This window comes from Hakea prostrata, chromosome 11 (genome assembly GCF_041222555.1).
Source record: "Hakea prostrata isolate BN-2017 chromosome 11, UWA_Hpros_2, whole genome shotgun sequence".
In the NCBI taxonomy this organism is placed as follows: Eukaryota; Viridiplantae; Streptophyta; class Magnoliopsida; order Proteales; family Proteaceae; genus Hakea; species Hakea prostrata.
In genome coordinates, this window is record NC_142610.1 from 18,224,209 (window position 1) to 18,237,680 (window position 13,472).

A 13,472-nucleotide genomic window follows, 5' to 3' on the forward strand; every position below is an offset into this window, starting at 1 on the left:
TCTATTCAATTAATAACACAAAGAGAAGAAAAGACTTGCAAGAATAATAATTTGGATCTTTATCCAACCAAATAGAAAATAATACAAGCACAATAAGTTCTTCTACATCTTTTCCATGATTCGATCATTTTAAATTAACCATATTGAAAAGAAAGGATGGAATTCTCGATTAAAATATTAATACCAATAATCAGAACTAGAAACCAAATTCACAAAGAGAGAAAAGGGTCACCAGTATGCTATTTAGAAACACAATCGTTGTTCATCGGCATCAACTAAACGTACGGAAAAGAGCAATATGCTGACCAGAAACAAAATCCTTGTTCACTGGTGTCAACAAAATTTACGAAGAGTGCACATCAGCTTGGCAAACATATCTTCTTCCCGTTAGGCTTTCATTGCTGGAATGTGACAAGCTTAATGCTCGAGTGCTAGCTAGCAACAAATAACCGTAAGTAGTTATTTTTCCAAAAAAAATTAAAAAAAGGGTTCGCGAGGCATTCCTAGTTTTTTTGCATAAAAAACGGTATGAGGGAAAGAATCAATGATGGGAGATAATTATCTATGTTTGATATTTTAAAACGAATGGATAGGTTTTATGTAACAAAAAGAGAAACGACCAGTTAGAATTCTAGTAGAATGATTCAAGGGTTGGATTTGGGAATAAAGAAAGGGCAAAGCAATAAGAATACAATCAACAACTCACGAAGAGAGATGTGCTTGGTGCACAATTAGTGCTTTACAATGTCCTAGGAGACGACTGATTCAGTTTACCATAGGGCATTGTGGTTAATGTCTAAGAACTCCTCTTCCTTCATGCCGAAAAGCATTTGGGCACATTTCCAAGCAAGGCTCCTTCAGAATCTTATCATTTGTAAGGGGAGGAGCTCCAAATTGAAACTACAAAAACAATTGAAACCCCAAAAACAATTGAAACCCATGCCATAAGCAATGAATTCAGATGAAAAATGAGGTTATACAAATAACACATTAGCTTCATCAACCAGGTAGTTTCTAATCTCAAATATCCATCAGCATAAGCAAGACAAGTGAAATTGTCCTGTCGATAGCTAGCATATCTAGTTTAGACAGAAGAGTTGACTATAAGTTTTTCAGAACATGAAGGTGGCAATACCAGCTGCTTCAAATTGAAATAAAAATTACCAGACAACAGGAAACATATTAAATCTAAAACTTTCAAAACTGACCAGTAAACTATTTTACCTGACACCTATAGTCAACGAAGTTAGGTTCCATAAGCAAAGGAACACCCATGTAGTCCTTGAAGAAAGTCTTTAGAGACAAAAAGTAAAAGCAATTTCAAGGAATCAAATATGAGGGTATCTCTTAATAATTAGTATAGATGCTAGAACATTCATCCCATAAAAATAAAATAAGCACTAACCTATGTTGGCAGCTTACATGTACTTATGCAAATTGCCACACTTTTGCTTTCTTCCAAATATTTGCATCATTCTACCAAGACCTACATGCATAGTCCCATTGACAGCGAAGGTAGCTTCACTGAATTAAGAACAACCATATAAAACGAAATAAACCAACTCAATTTAATTAGATGAAATGCTAAAAGCTGCTAGCTACTACCCTGCTTCTACAAGATGATCCATTAGGAAGATGAATGTCATTAACATTGCATGTACCCACGAGGCATTGGCAAGAGAGTGCAGTTACCCTTGCTTCAGAAGACAAATTTTAGTGATCACTACACTTGGAGAAGATAAAAGAGCGAATTTAGCAATAACTCATTGGAAGAGACAGATAATAACAGAAAAAACAGCTCTCAGATGCAAGATAGGAAAGATTAACTCACAAACCATCATGGCAACAATTCTTCTACTCCCTAATGGTGCCCCATCACCATTTTAAAAAGTTGTAACAACAATGGAGGAAATAGTGATCTCAATATTCGTACCTGCCAACATTCACAAGAATAGTGGGTCAAAACCCTTAGATTTCCAATGAAATTCAAACCACAAGAATAGAGATATATTAACCAACTATGTTTTGAACCTCACCAACATGGCAGATTGGGCTGATTAATGACATTGACTGCTTATCTACTGCAGTTGCAGAGACTGTCTGAAAGATCAAATCAAAGTGATGAAAGACAATTGCCTGCCCGCTCTCGCTACAAATCACTGGATGCTTCACGAATTTCTGATCACAGACATGACGAACTACTTGAACTACAGCTGCAGCATATTCTTCAAGTTTGTAACCCACTGATATGTGAGAATTGGTTGATCGTGTTCCATCATAGTCACCCTAACTCCAGGGCATTGATCAAGGCGATGAATTGGAACTATTGGGAACAACTGCTCAATTGACTAAAAATCAGGGATTGTGGTAAACAAAGCGAGATTCACATGATATGTGCCATGTCTTTGCTTCGTGAGAGGAGGAGATGGAGAGATCCAAAGAGATTGAGAGAAATTGAGAGAAATCGACTGAAATTAAATCTTCCCAACATAGGTATGTTATGATCAACATTAGTTTATGGTCCACTAAAGAGACCTACACGTTTAAAAAAAATAAATAAATAACAAAAATAAACATTATTTACAGCAAAATCTCAAGATTTTGGTTTTATCAGATATGATTGGTGTAATATGAAGAACACACACTAAGTATAAGAAGATGTTCATGCTGCAAATTCGGAGTCAGGAGGGAAAGGCTTACATAAATAATACAAAAAGGTGATGCTAGAGTTCCACAGCCTGTCGATGAGGTTCATCTCCTTCCTATGCCGATTACTTTTCGTTATTTGGAAACAGAAATTTGCAAGAGCTGGGAGGAAGAAGACGAGGAGAAATCCCTAATAAGATTTTTGAAGAATGGTTTGTGCATTTACCACTGGGTTACTGGTAGATCGTTCCAACGTGTTGTATGCTCTAGATTTATGTCGTAATTAATTAAAAGTAATAAAGGTTAATGGATATCTTGTTCAACGACCTTGATTACTCTTTATGATTATGGTTTGGGTATTGATCCACCTTTTCATTCTAGGTTCGCGTTGATTCGCTAGGTGAATCAGCCTGAACGAGACAGTTAGGTATGTAATCCGTAACAAGTAGCAATACTCCCAAAAAAAAAAAAACACAATGCATGAAAGGGAGATTATTTACCAAAAAAAATTCATAGAAAAGGGAGGGTGATGGTAATGTTGAATCATGCACTAGAAACCCAAAGAGCAATTAAAAACAGAACTTCCATAACTAAAACACTTAAAAATGGACTGAAGTCAATTATATATACAATATTTTTGCCTGCGGTGAAGCTCTTCTGAATTCAAGCAATTTTTTTCCAAAAGTCAACGGATCACTAATCATACATATTGGAGATCGGATTTCCATTGTCTCAAGCACTGGAGAATTCGCAAGCAAAATTTCAATTAGAAGTAAATGGATTTGCAAGCCAATTAATCCAGAAAACTTTACAACCCGGAGAGTGTTGAATGTCATATTTTCCAACCGAACCTTTGTATGTTCCAGCAGACGATGAGTCTCCAAAGCTTCAAAAAACTGGAAGGATTGAATCAGTTAATGAGTGTAAAGGAGAATAGGAAAGTAAAAAAAGGAAACCAGAATACATATATGTATACTACACCTTACCCAAAATCCAAGCTTTTGCAGATTAGGAGACCCATTAAGTAAACACAAAGCGACTGAAAATGGATCCGTATCGGAGTTGGACCACGTCTTTATATAGAAGGTAATGTTCTTCAAATGATGAAAAGTATAAGAAAGTCTCGTTGGCACATCACTAAGAGCAAAAGACTGTAGTGAAGAAACACAAGAAAAAAAGCAAAACATGCATTAAATATTTTCTGTAATACCTACTTAGCTGAATTGAATAAATATGGAAACCAAAGTGTTGTATGTATTTTTACCTTTAGAAAGTCTGTATCCAACCAAAGCTTTTGAGCACCAAGCATAGAGCCAAGAATGTCGTTAAATTTGTTTTTCTGCATCTGAGCAGAAGCACAGGTTCCTCCAATACTTGCATTAACCAAAAGTTTCGAGTGTTTATTAAGGCAGATATCATCGCACTCTCCATATATATAGAGGTAATTCAACATTGGACTGCTAACTTGGATATGTAGTGGATTACCATCAAGAGATTCGAGTCCACTCAATTTTAGACTTTCTAGTTCATGGCATGAAGAAACTAGAGATTTCAATGCTGCATTCGAGAGTGAAACACATTCAAGAGACAAAGTTCTAAGACTGCTAAAGCCTTTGAATGACAAAGGTGGAACAGGGATAATACAGCCCACAAGTGTTAGGCTAATCAGGTGCCTTTCAATCCTGGGTCCGCCCCTGTGCATAACGACCATAATGCTTGGTAGAAACAATCATATTACAACAACCCTATGACAATACCTTATGCAACAGTACCCTATGGAATTGAAGTAATGTTGTTTCCTGTTTTGGTTTTATTTATTAATGAGCTCTATCAATAAACATAAAGTTTATTTGAGACAGAAGCAAAGCATATATTACATACAGATGAAAAAAAGCCCCTAATGTACTGTAACTAGTGCTTTTTTTTTTTTTTTTTGTTACTAGCGAAAAAACAATCAGTGAGTTAAAATTACAAAACCTATTGGGAATGGAGAGCCGGAGAGGGCTAGGTTCGGTCAAGTTTGAGAAATAGGTCTAAGATAGGTGCGCAAGGAGGCAGATAACTGCTTTGGAATTGCAAACGGTAAGTGTAAATTGAAAACTTGATCATTGAAGACTTCTCATCTCCAAGAAAACTGTAAATCAATTAATTAAATCTGCATCTATTCACTTTCTCTTCTTCTTCTTAGATGAAGATGACTTCTCCATCTTGACATGGTACCAAATGAAAAAGAGAAGCAGAGAACGATCAAGAACACTCTGCTCAACTAGAGGCGTAAATAAAACTTTGAATTTAATTTTAGTGGAGGGTGCTTTTTGTTCTGTGGAAATTGAAGAGAGATGGAAATTTTCATAATTGAATGGAGAGTGGAAAAATTAAATTGTAATTACATGTATATATTACAAAAATAATGACTGGCTATGAAAAATTGTAGTGTTACTAGTGCTTTCTGAGCTCTTGGAGAAGCCTGATGTCATCTTGAAAAAAGAAACAGGAGAGTCTAGTGCAGTTAGATTTTCCATGAAGAAACCAGACACTTAAGTGCTACCCAAGAGACAGATTCCAATTTTTCCAATAATTATCAGTCATGAGGAATGGTAACATGGAAAACTATCAGATCTTTATATATGGATCAGATCATTCAATGGATTTGCCCATGATTTCTCCTAAAAGTGGATTTTTTTTTAAATCTCTTTACTCGTCTTTACTGTAACTGATACAGTACCCAAAGTATGAAACAACATATGTTGCTCGATACAAAGGATTCAATACCCATGTATAAAACCATGAGCCACTAATCCTACATTCCCTAAATATTGCTGTAGATTACATTGTCACGCGGCTTAGAAACCTTATCCCTTAATTATTTGGCTAGGCCTAAGGGGGAAAAATAAAGAAGGGAAAAAAAAATTCCAAGGCCAAGAATATACTATTGAAAATAAAATGAAAATATGATCAATGTTTCAATGATGCTTGGTGATGAACTATTGAATCCACAATACACACCACCAGCCCAGCCTTACCTAAATAATTCAACTGGTCTATCACATGTTCAGGAAGGAATCCACCTCTGATCCATCTTATCTAACACAATATATATTACATCAACGGCTATTAACATTATACTGTTGGTGCCCTCTTCTCAACTTGCCCTCAGAAAATAGGCCACAGCTGATTAGTACTGCAACGCCCTATCAAAACAAAACACTCCCCTCCCCCAGCCCAAAGAAGCCTTTTGGGTGATAATTCCACCCTCAATTTAGATAAAAGAGGCCATTTAGCTACCAATTAGGCCTTAAACAGGTTGGGTTCGCCCCCATTTTAAAACCGCAACCCAGCACTGAATCTCAACACTGACCTGACCCATTCAAGCTGGGGCTATGTAAGACATCCTTTAACATTATTTACAGCAAGATCTCAAGATTTTGGTTATCAGATACGATTGGTGTAATATGAAGAACACACACACTAGATATAAGAAGATGTTCGTGCTATAAATTAGGAGTCGGGAGAGTCTGGAGGGGAGGCCTTACTGAAATAAGACGAAAAGTTGATGCTAGAGTTCCAGAGCCTGTTGATGAGGTTTGGCCATTGACCTTGCTTTTCGTTTTGATTCACTAGATGAACTAGCCTGAACGAGACAGTTGGGTATCTTATCCATAACAAGTAACAATACTCAAAAAAAAAAATAAAAAAATAAAAAAAATATAAAAAAAAAAACTTGAAAGGGAGATTATTCAAGTGACAGGTTGGTATGTTTGTTTTGTTTTTATTTTTTTATTTTTTTATTTTTTTAAATTAATAGAAAAGGGAGGGTGATTTAAATGTTTTTTTTTTGTTTTTGAAAGGTTAGATTCATCCAGGCCAACTTGATTACATCCTCAAGGGGGAGACGATGTCTGCAAGGATCAAACCCACGATCTCTCCACTGAGAAGTATGGATCTCTACCACTTTACCAATCCTGCTTTGGCAGGGTGATGTTAATGTTGAATCACTTGAAACCAAAGGAGCAATAAAAAACAGAACTGAGTTCGCACCCACTCGGTGCATATATATATATATATATATATATATATATATATATATATATATATATATATATAAGTAATTTAGTTTCCACCCCCATAGTAACAAGCTACCTTTCCACACAAAAATAAAATAAATAAATTCCATAATAAAACACTTGAAAATGTACTCAATTTGAGATCAACTGGGACAACTTACTATTTAGACTCAGGCACAATTATATAATATTTTTGCCTGTGGTGAAGCTCTTCTGAATTCAAGCAATTCTTTTCGAAAAATCAACGGATCACTAATCCGAAATATTGGAGCTTGGATTTCCATTGTCTCAAGCACTGGAGAATTCGCAAGTAAGATTTCAATTAGAAGTAATTGGATTTGCAAGCCAATTAATCCAGAAAACTTTACAACCCGAAGAGTGTTGAATGTCATATTTTCCAACCGATCCTTTGTATGTTGCAGCAGACGATGAGTCTCCAAAAGCTTTAGAAACTGGAGGATTGAATCAGTTAATGAGTGGAAAGGAGAATAGGAAAGTAAAAAAGAAAAACAGAATACATATATATGTATACGACGACACCTTACCCAAAGGTCAAGATTTTGCAGATTAGGGGACCCATTAAGTAAACACAAAGCGACTGAAAACGGATCCGTATCGGAGTTGGACCACGTGTTTATTTGGAAGGTAATGGTCTTCAAATGATGAAAAGTATAAGAAAGTCTCGTTGGCACATCACTAAGAGCAAAAGACTGTATAGTGAAGAAACACAAGAAAAAAAAGCAAAACATGCATTAAATATTTTCTGTAATACCTACTTAGCTGAATTGAATAAATATGGAAACCAAAGTATCGTATGTATTTTACCTTTAGAAAGTCTGTATCCAACCAAAGCTTTTGAACACCAAGCATAGAGCCAAAAATGTCGTTAAATTTGTTTTTCTGCATCTTAGCAGAAGCACAGGTTCCTACAATAATTGCCTTAACCAAAAGTTTCGAGTCTTTATTAAGGCAGATATCATCGCACTCTCCATTTATATAGAGGTAATTCAACATTGGACTGCTAACTTGGATATGTAGTGGATTACCATCAAGAGATTCGAGTCCACTCAATTTTAGACTTTCTAGTTCATGGCATGAAGAAACTAGAGATTTCAATGCTGCATTCGAGAGTGAAACAAGTTCAAGAGACAAAGTTCTAAGACTACCAAAGCCTTTGAATGACAAAGGTGGAACAGGGATAATACAGCCCACAAGTGTTAGGCTAATCAGGTGCTTAAAGGAGAATAAACTTGGAAGAATAGCATGACGACGAGGAAGGTTTCGACGATCAAGACGATCAAGAAGGCTTCGACGATCAAGTCGAAGTTCAAATTCTGTCAAGGATAATAATGAGAGGGCAAAAACCCAGTTGTCTATCTCTGAACAGGTTTGCAGACGTGAGCTAGAGATCCTAAAGGATAGAATTGGGCGTGTATGAGTTAAGAGAACTTGATTCACAATTTTGACAAGTTTGTCATGTCCAGCCGAACCATCTAAACCTGCAGGTATGCATTCATCGTTGAATACGAGATACGGAGATGAAGTCCATTTGTATCTCCAACTAGTTGACAGAACGCTGGTTCTCCCAACTTCTCTAATTGTCATTCTTGAAAAGATGTCCTCTAGTAAACAGTCTGGAAGATTGCTCAATATGTCTTGGCTCGAATTTGGATCCATTTTCAATCCGCCCTGGTCAATAAAAACTCATTCGTAATTCAAACAAGAACTATCATATCATACTATAACATAACACACATATCATAAAAGCTTCTACTACTACAGTAGGAACGCAAATTATAGTTGGTTATTAGGAACAACTAACAAACCTGGTAAGGCTTCTTTTGAATCTGTAGGTATTGTAAGAGAAATTAATGACTGATCTTGCAAGTAATTGATGATCGTCTGTATCCAAAGTTCCCTTCGTCTTCCCTTTCAGATGATCTTCCAAGATTCATTTGAAAGGTCACCAAGTTAATTTACTGGCTTCTGATCTTCCCAGAGAACCCTATTCGTTATAATGATTCATGAATGGTTCAAGGATATGAGAATAGGACTCTTGCTTGGAATCAATTAAGAAGTTTCGGATAGAAGAGTTTTTTCTATATAATACTTTTCAGGTATAAACTCCAAATAATAAAGTCCAGATGTGAGACAATTTATTTGAATTTGAGTTTACAACAAACTCTAGAATTCAATGTAATGATAGAGTTTGTTTGCAATATGCAATCTATTTGAATTTGAGTTTACAACAAACTCTAGAATTCCATGTAGTGACAGAGTTGTTTGAATTTAAAAATTATAATCCCAACCATGGTTTGACATGTCGGTCTGTGTTGTTGTGTCGATTCATGGCAACACAGCGACTCGGGCGACATGTCGCCAGATGTCGGCCGACTTTTGGCAAGTTTCGAACGGTATTTCAAGTCATTTTGACCTAAAATTTGACATGTAGTCTAATTTGAGGCCAATAAACACATTGGGAATGTTATTTTGACCTAAAACATCACCTAATCTAAAGTTTATAATTAGCACATGTCCGGCTATATGCAGACAAAACTGGAAGTTTGGAAAATTCATTTAAACTAATGTAAATATGTAAACAGAACACAAATACACAACTAGTAAATAGATGTACTAAAGTTTACATTTCATTATACAATTATGCTGAGTATGGCTCATTCTTCACATATTGTTTTCGCCAATATATTGTAAATATCATGTCGCTGGGGGGAGTCGTGTCGCCCCCCAGCGACATGGCGATATATCACCTTGTCGCGGCGATATATCGCTGACACAATGTACCATGATCCCAACATAAATTGTTGCTAGAAAATTTTAATTTTAAAAACACTGAAATTCGAATGTAGTTTTTTCTTCTTTTTCTTCCCTAATTGTTTTTTGAGTAATAGGCGTTTAATATTGTAACGCCCCAATCTCCATGTAAGGAGAAAGTCGTCATTGATCAAGGATCGACGTTACTTAGGTAGTGAACCAAAATACACTAAGAGGATTTCCACAGACAATGTGAATAATAAAATCCACCAAAACTACAAATGATCGCAGCGAAAAATATTCAAATATAAATCAAAATGCTTCCATGAATTGTCTCATAATTTTAATGAAATCCAAATAAAGGTCTAGAATCCAAGATTTACAACTAATAGGAAAGTTCAATATTTATCTATCCTAAGAGATATAGTAGACATGATCTTGATCTTCATCCTCTGAATATCCATCATCCCTCTGATCAAGTCCATCATCTATAGAAGTAAGGGGTAAGTTTCGGAAAGAAACTTAGCAAGTACAACCTAACACATATCAACAATTTCCTTTCTTTTTATATTTAATATTTAATTAAATAGAATCTTATACAAATAAAATTAACTAACATGTATAAATGAAAAAATAAAGTCATGGCATGCCCAATGATATGAATGAGACTCAATGATGCCAAGAAGAAAGAAATAAACCACACCCTCACTGGTCTAGGGTCGATAGGATGTCCCATGCCGCTACATGGCCTGCGCGCGTTACACATCCCAACATCCATCTACCCTAACCCAAATGTTTCCAAACTCAATGTATGTTCCATGCCGTTACATGGCCTGCGCGCGTTACACAGCCTTAACATACATTCTCATCCAAAAACACAACTACCATCTCACATGCATACATGGTCTAAGGTCGATCGGATGTCCCATGCCGTTACACGGCATGCGCGCGTTACACAGCCCAACATCCATCTACCTTAACCAAATGTTTTAGAATCAATGTTCCATGCCGTTACATGGTCTGCGCGCGTTACACAGCCTTAACATACATTCTCATCCAAAACACAGTCTTAACATACATTCTCAGCCGTTACATGGTCTGCGCACGTTACACAGCCTTAACATACATTTCAAATGCTAATATGATCATGACATGTCTTGATGAATCATATGCAAACAATGCAAGATCATATGAAAATGATGAATTTTGGATATAGTCCATTATAAAATCGATGCATAATACAATAATAAATAACTCAATAAAACACAAATCTAAAGATACATTCATGTTTATAGAAAAAGATTAGTAAATTCAAGGGAGAGATTAATTATTGGTAGATCGTAATAATTTCATAAAACATAATCTAAAAGAATACATATTTATATACTCAAAGGCAAAATACTAATAAATCAAGATAGACAAAATCTAAAATGTATTCGTACTCAAAATAAGTTATAAATTCAAGAAAATAATCAATCACTAAGAAGTCATGTAAAACTTTAAATCTGATCATAGAAAAAGAAAACAGTAACATGTTGAAAGTATGAAGATTGTACTTACCGTGGAGAAATCACAAAAAGAATATCACCCTTAAATAGAAGGCCTTCAACGCTCTAAATTATCTTCTTCTTTTCTCTGCACCATTGTCTTTCTTCTCTATTCTTGCTTTAACCAATATAGGCTCTCAATTCAATTGTTTAATATACTCAACCATTAACTCAACATTTTCATCATCTTTCTTCTCTCCTCTCAATATTCCTCAAGATTCCTCAATATTGTCTCTTCCTAAACTACACCTAAATCCTCTTAAACTCAACGTTTCTTTCACCATCAATTTCTCTCTCCTCTCAATATTCTCCCCTCTTACCATCTATTTCTCTCTCTCAATATTCCCTCCTCCTAACTCCACGATTCCATCAACCATCTCCTCCTAAATTCCCACGTTTTCCTTATATTCCCATACTTAGTTTCTCTCAATACTTGATTCCCTCAATATTGGATTCCTCTTTTTATTTGATTACATATTTTCTCTCTCATGAAATATTTGATTTGTCTTTATTCCCTATTTATGCAATATTTTCATTATCATTTTTTTATTTATGCAATATTTTCATTATCATTTTTTTATTTATGTGAAATATAATTTATGTAGCTGGCATTGAACCCTGGACAACTTTCTTTATTCAAGGTGCTTGTTAACCGTTTAGCTAATCCTCAACCTATGATTGAATTTAGCAAATAGATTCTAGTAACTATGTTAATCCCATACTAGTTCAGCTTTTAACGGTAATTATTTGAATATTAATACAAAATGCCAAGAATACCATTATGCTTTAGTTGCAGGTGTAACAAATATGGTCGCTAGAAAAACGTAAAAGCTATATTAGGTGACGGGGTGATAGATAACGTATGCAAATTGCTGTGGATAATATGAATTTTAATTGTGATCATTAGATAATTTATAACTACGTATCATAATACTAATGATTAATTATAGAATAAAATTACTAGTTTTCTTGCTTCTTCTTTTTGATAAATCAAAATTACTAGCAACTCTTTGAGTTGTGACTGAATAGTAACTAGTACCAAGTTATCAAAAAAAAAAAAAAATAGAAAGATATCCATATACATGTATCACTTAGTATAGCCCCACATCCAGTCCTGCATAATGACCATAATGCTAGGTAGAAACCATCATATTACAACAACCCTACGATAGTACCTTATGCAATATTCTTTTTAATATTGAAAACCCTAAATGCATTGGTTTCACTTCTTTATGCAAAAGGTTGGCAATTTTCACTACAATTTAGATCCACTCACCATGGATTCAATTTAATGATGAACATAAGCCATAGATAAGTTCAGACTTTCTGTCCAATAAATAATACCAGATATTGACCAAATTAGATCACTAGTGACAGGCATGTTTATTTATGAAGATTTCCACAACCAATTAGAATAACCCTCTTCTACAACTAATTAGAATAGTCTCCCAATTTGTACTCCTAATACCCTCTATTTGGCATGGAGATCCCCTCGATCCAATCCCCCATTTCTCCATCCTACCACAATCATAAAGGCCTAATACAGACAAATCGTGTGTTAGGCCTTATATGAGTGTGGGAGGCCGGATAAGAGTATGAGCAGATTGAATGGAGAGGATCTGAATTCTGAAACAATTGAATCAAAATAGAAGAAATACGAAGATAAACAACATAATACACTAATTTGATGAGAGGCACTATGGGTTGGGACAACCGTTATATAATTCTTCTCTATGATCAGGTTGAGCATAATATTTTAGGAAAACTATTACATTATATACTATTTTGTTTCATATTACAAAAGCAGACACTCACTCTCTTTTGGTTAATAAAATTAATCACTGACTCAAAGGAGGAATAAAAAAATATACAGAAAGGAATGCCTGGATCCAGGCCTTTGGATGGGTTGGACTTGATTTGCTGTTGTCTGTAATAACCCATCTGGGATGTCGAGGACTTACAGTTTATAGCTAAAAATATGGAAGACGACTTGTTATATGTTGTGTTGTTAGAATGGAAACTATTTGAACAGTTCCTAGTTTGATTCTCTGCTACTTGGAATTGAAGTAATGTTGTTTCCTGTTTTGGTTTTATTTATTAATGATCTCTATCAATAAACACAAAGTTTATTTGAGACAGAAGCAAAGCACATATATTACATACAGACTAAAACAGCCCCTAATCTACTGTTACTAGTGCTTAATTACGGTTTATAGCAAAGCTATATTACATGTATATATTACAACAATAATGACTGGCTATGAAAACTTGTAGTGTTACTAGTGCTTTCTGAGCTCTTGGAGAATCCTGTCATCTTGAAAAAAAGAACCAGGAGAGTCTAGTGCAGTTAGATTTTCCATGAAGAAACCAGACACTTAAGTGCTAACCAAGAGACAGATTCCAATTTTCCCAATAATTATCAGTCATGACGAATGGTTCTCTA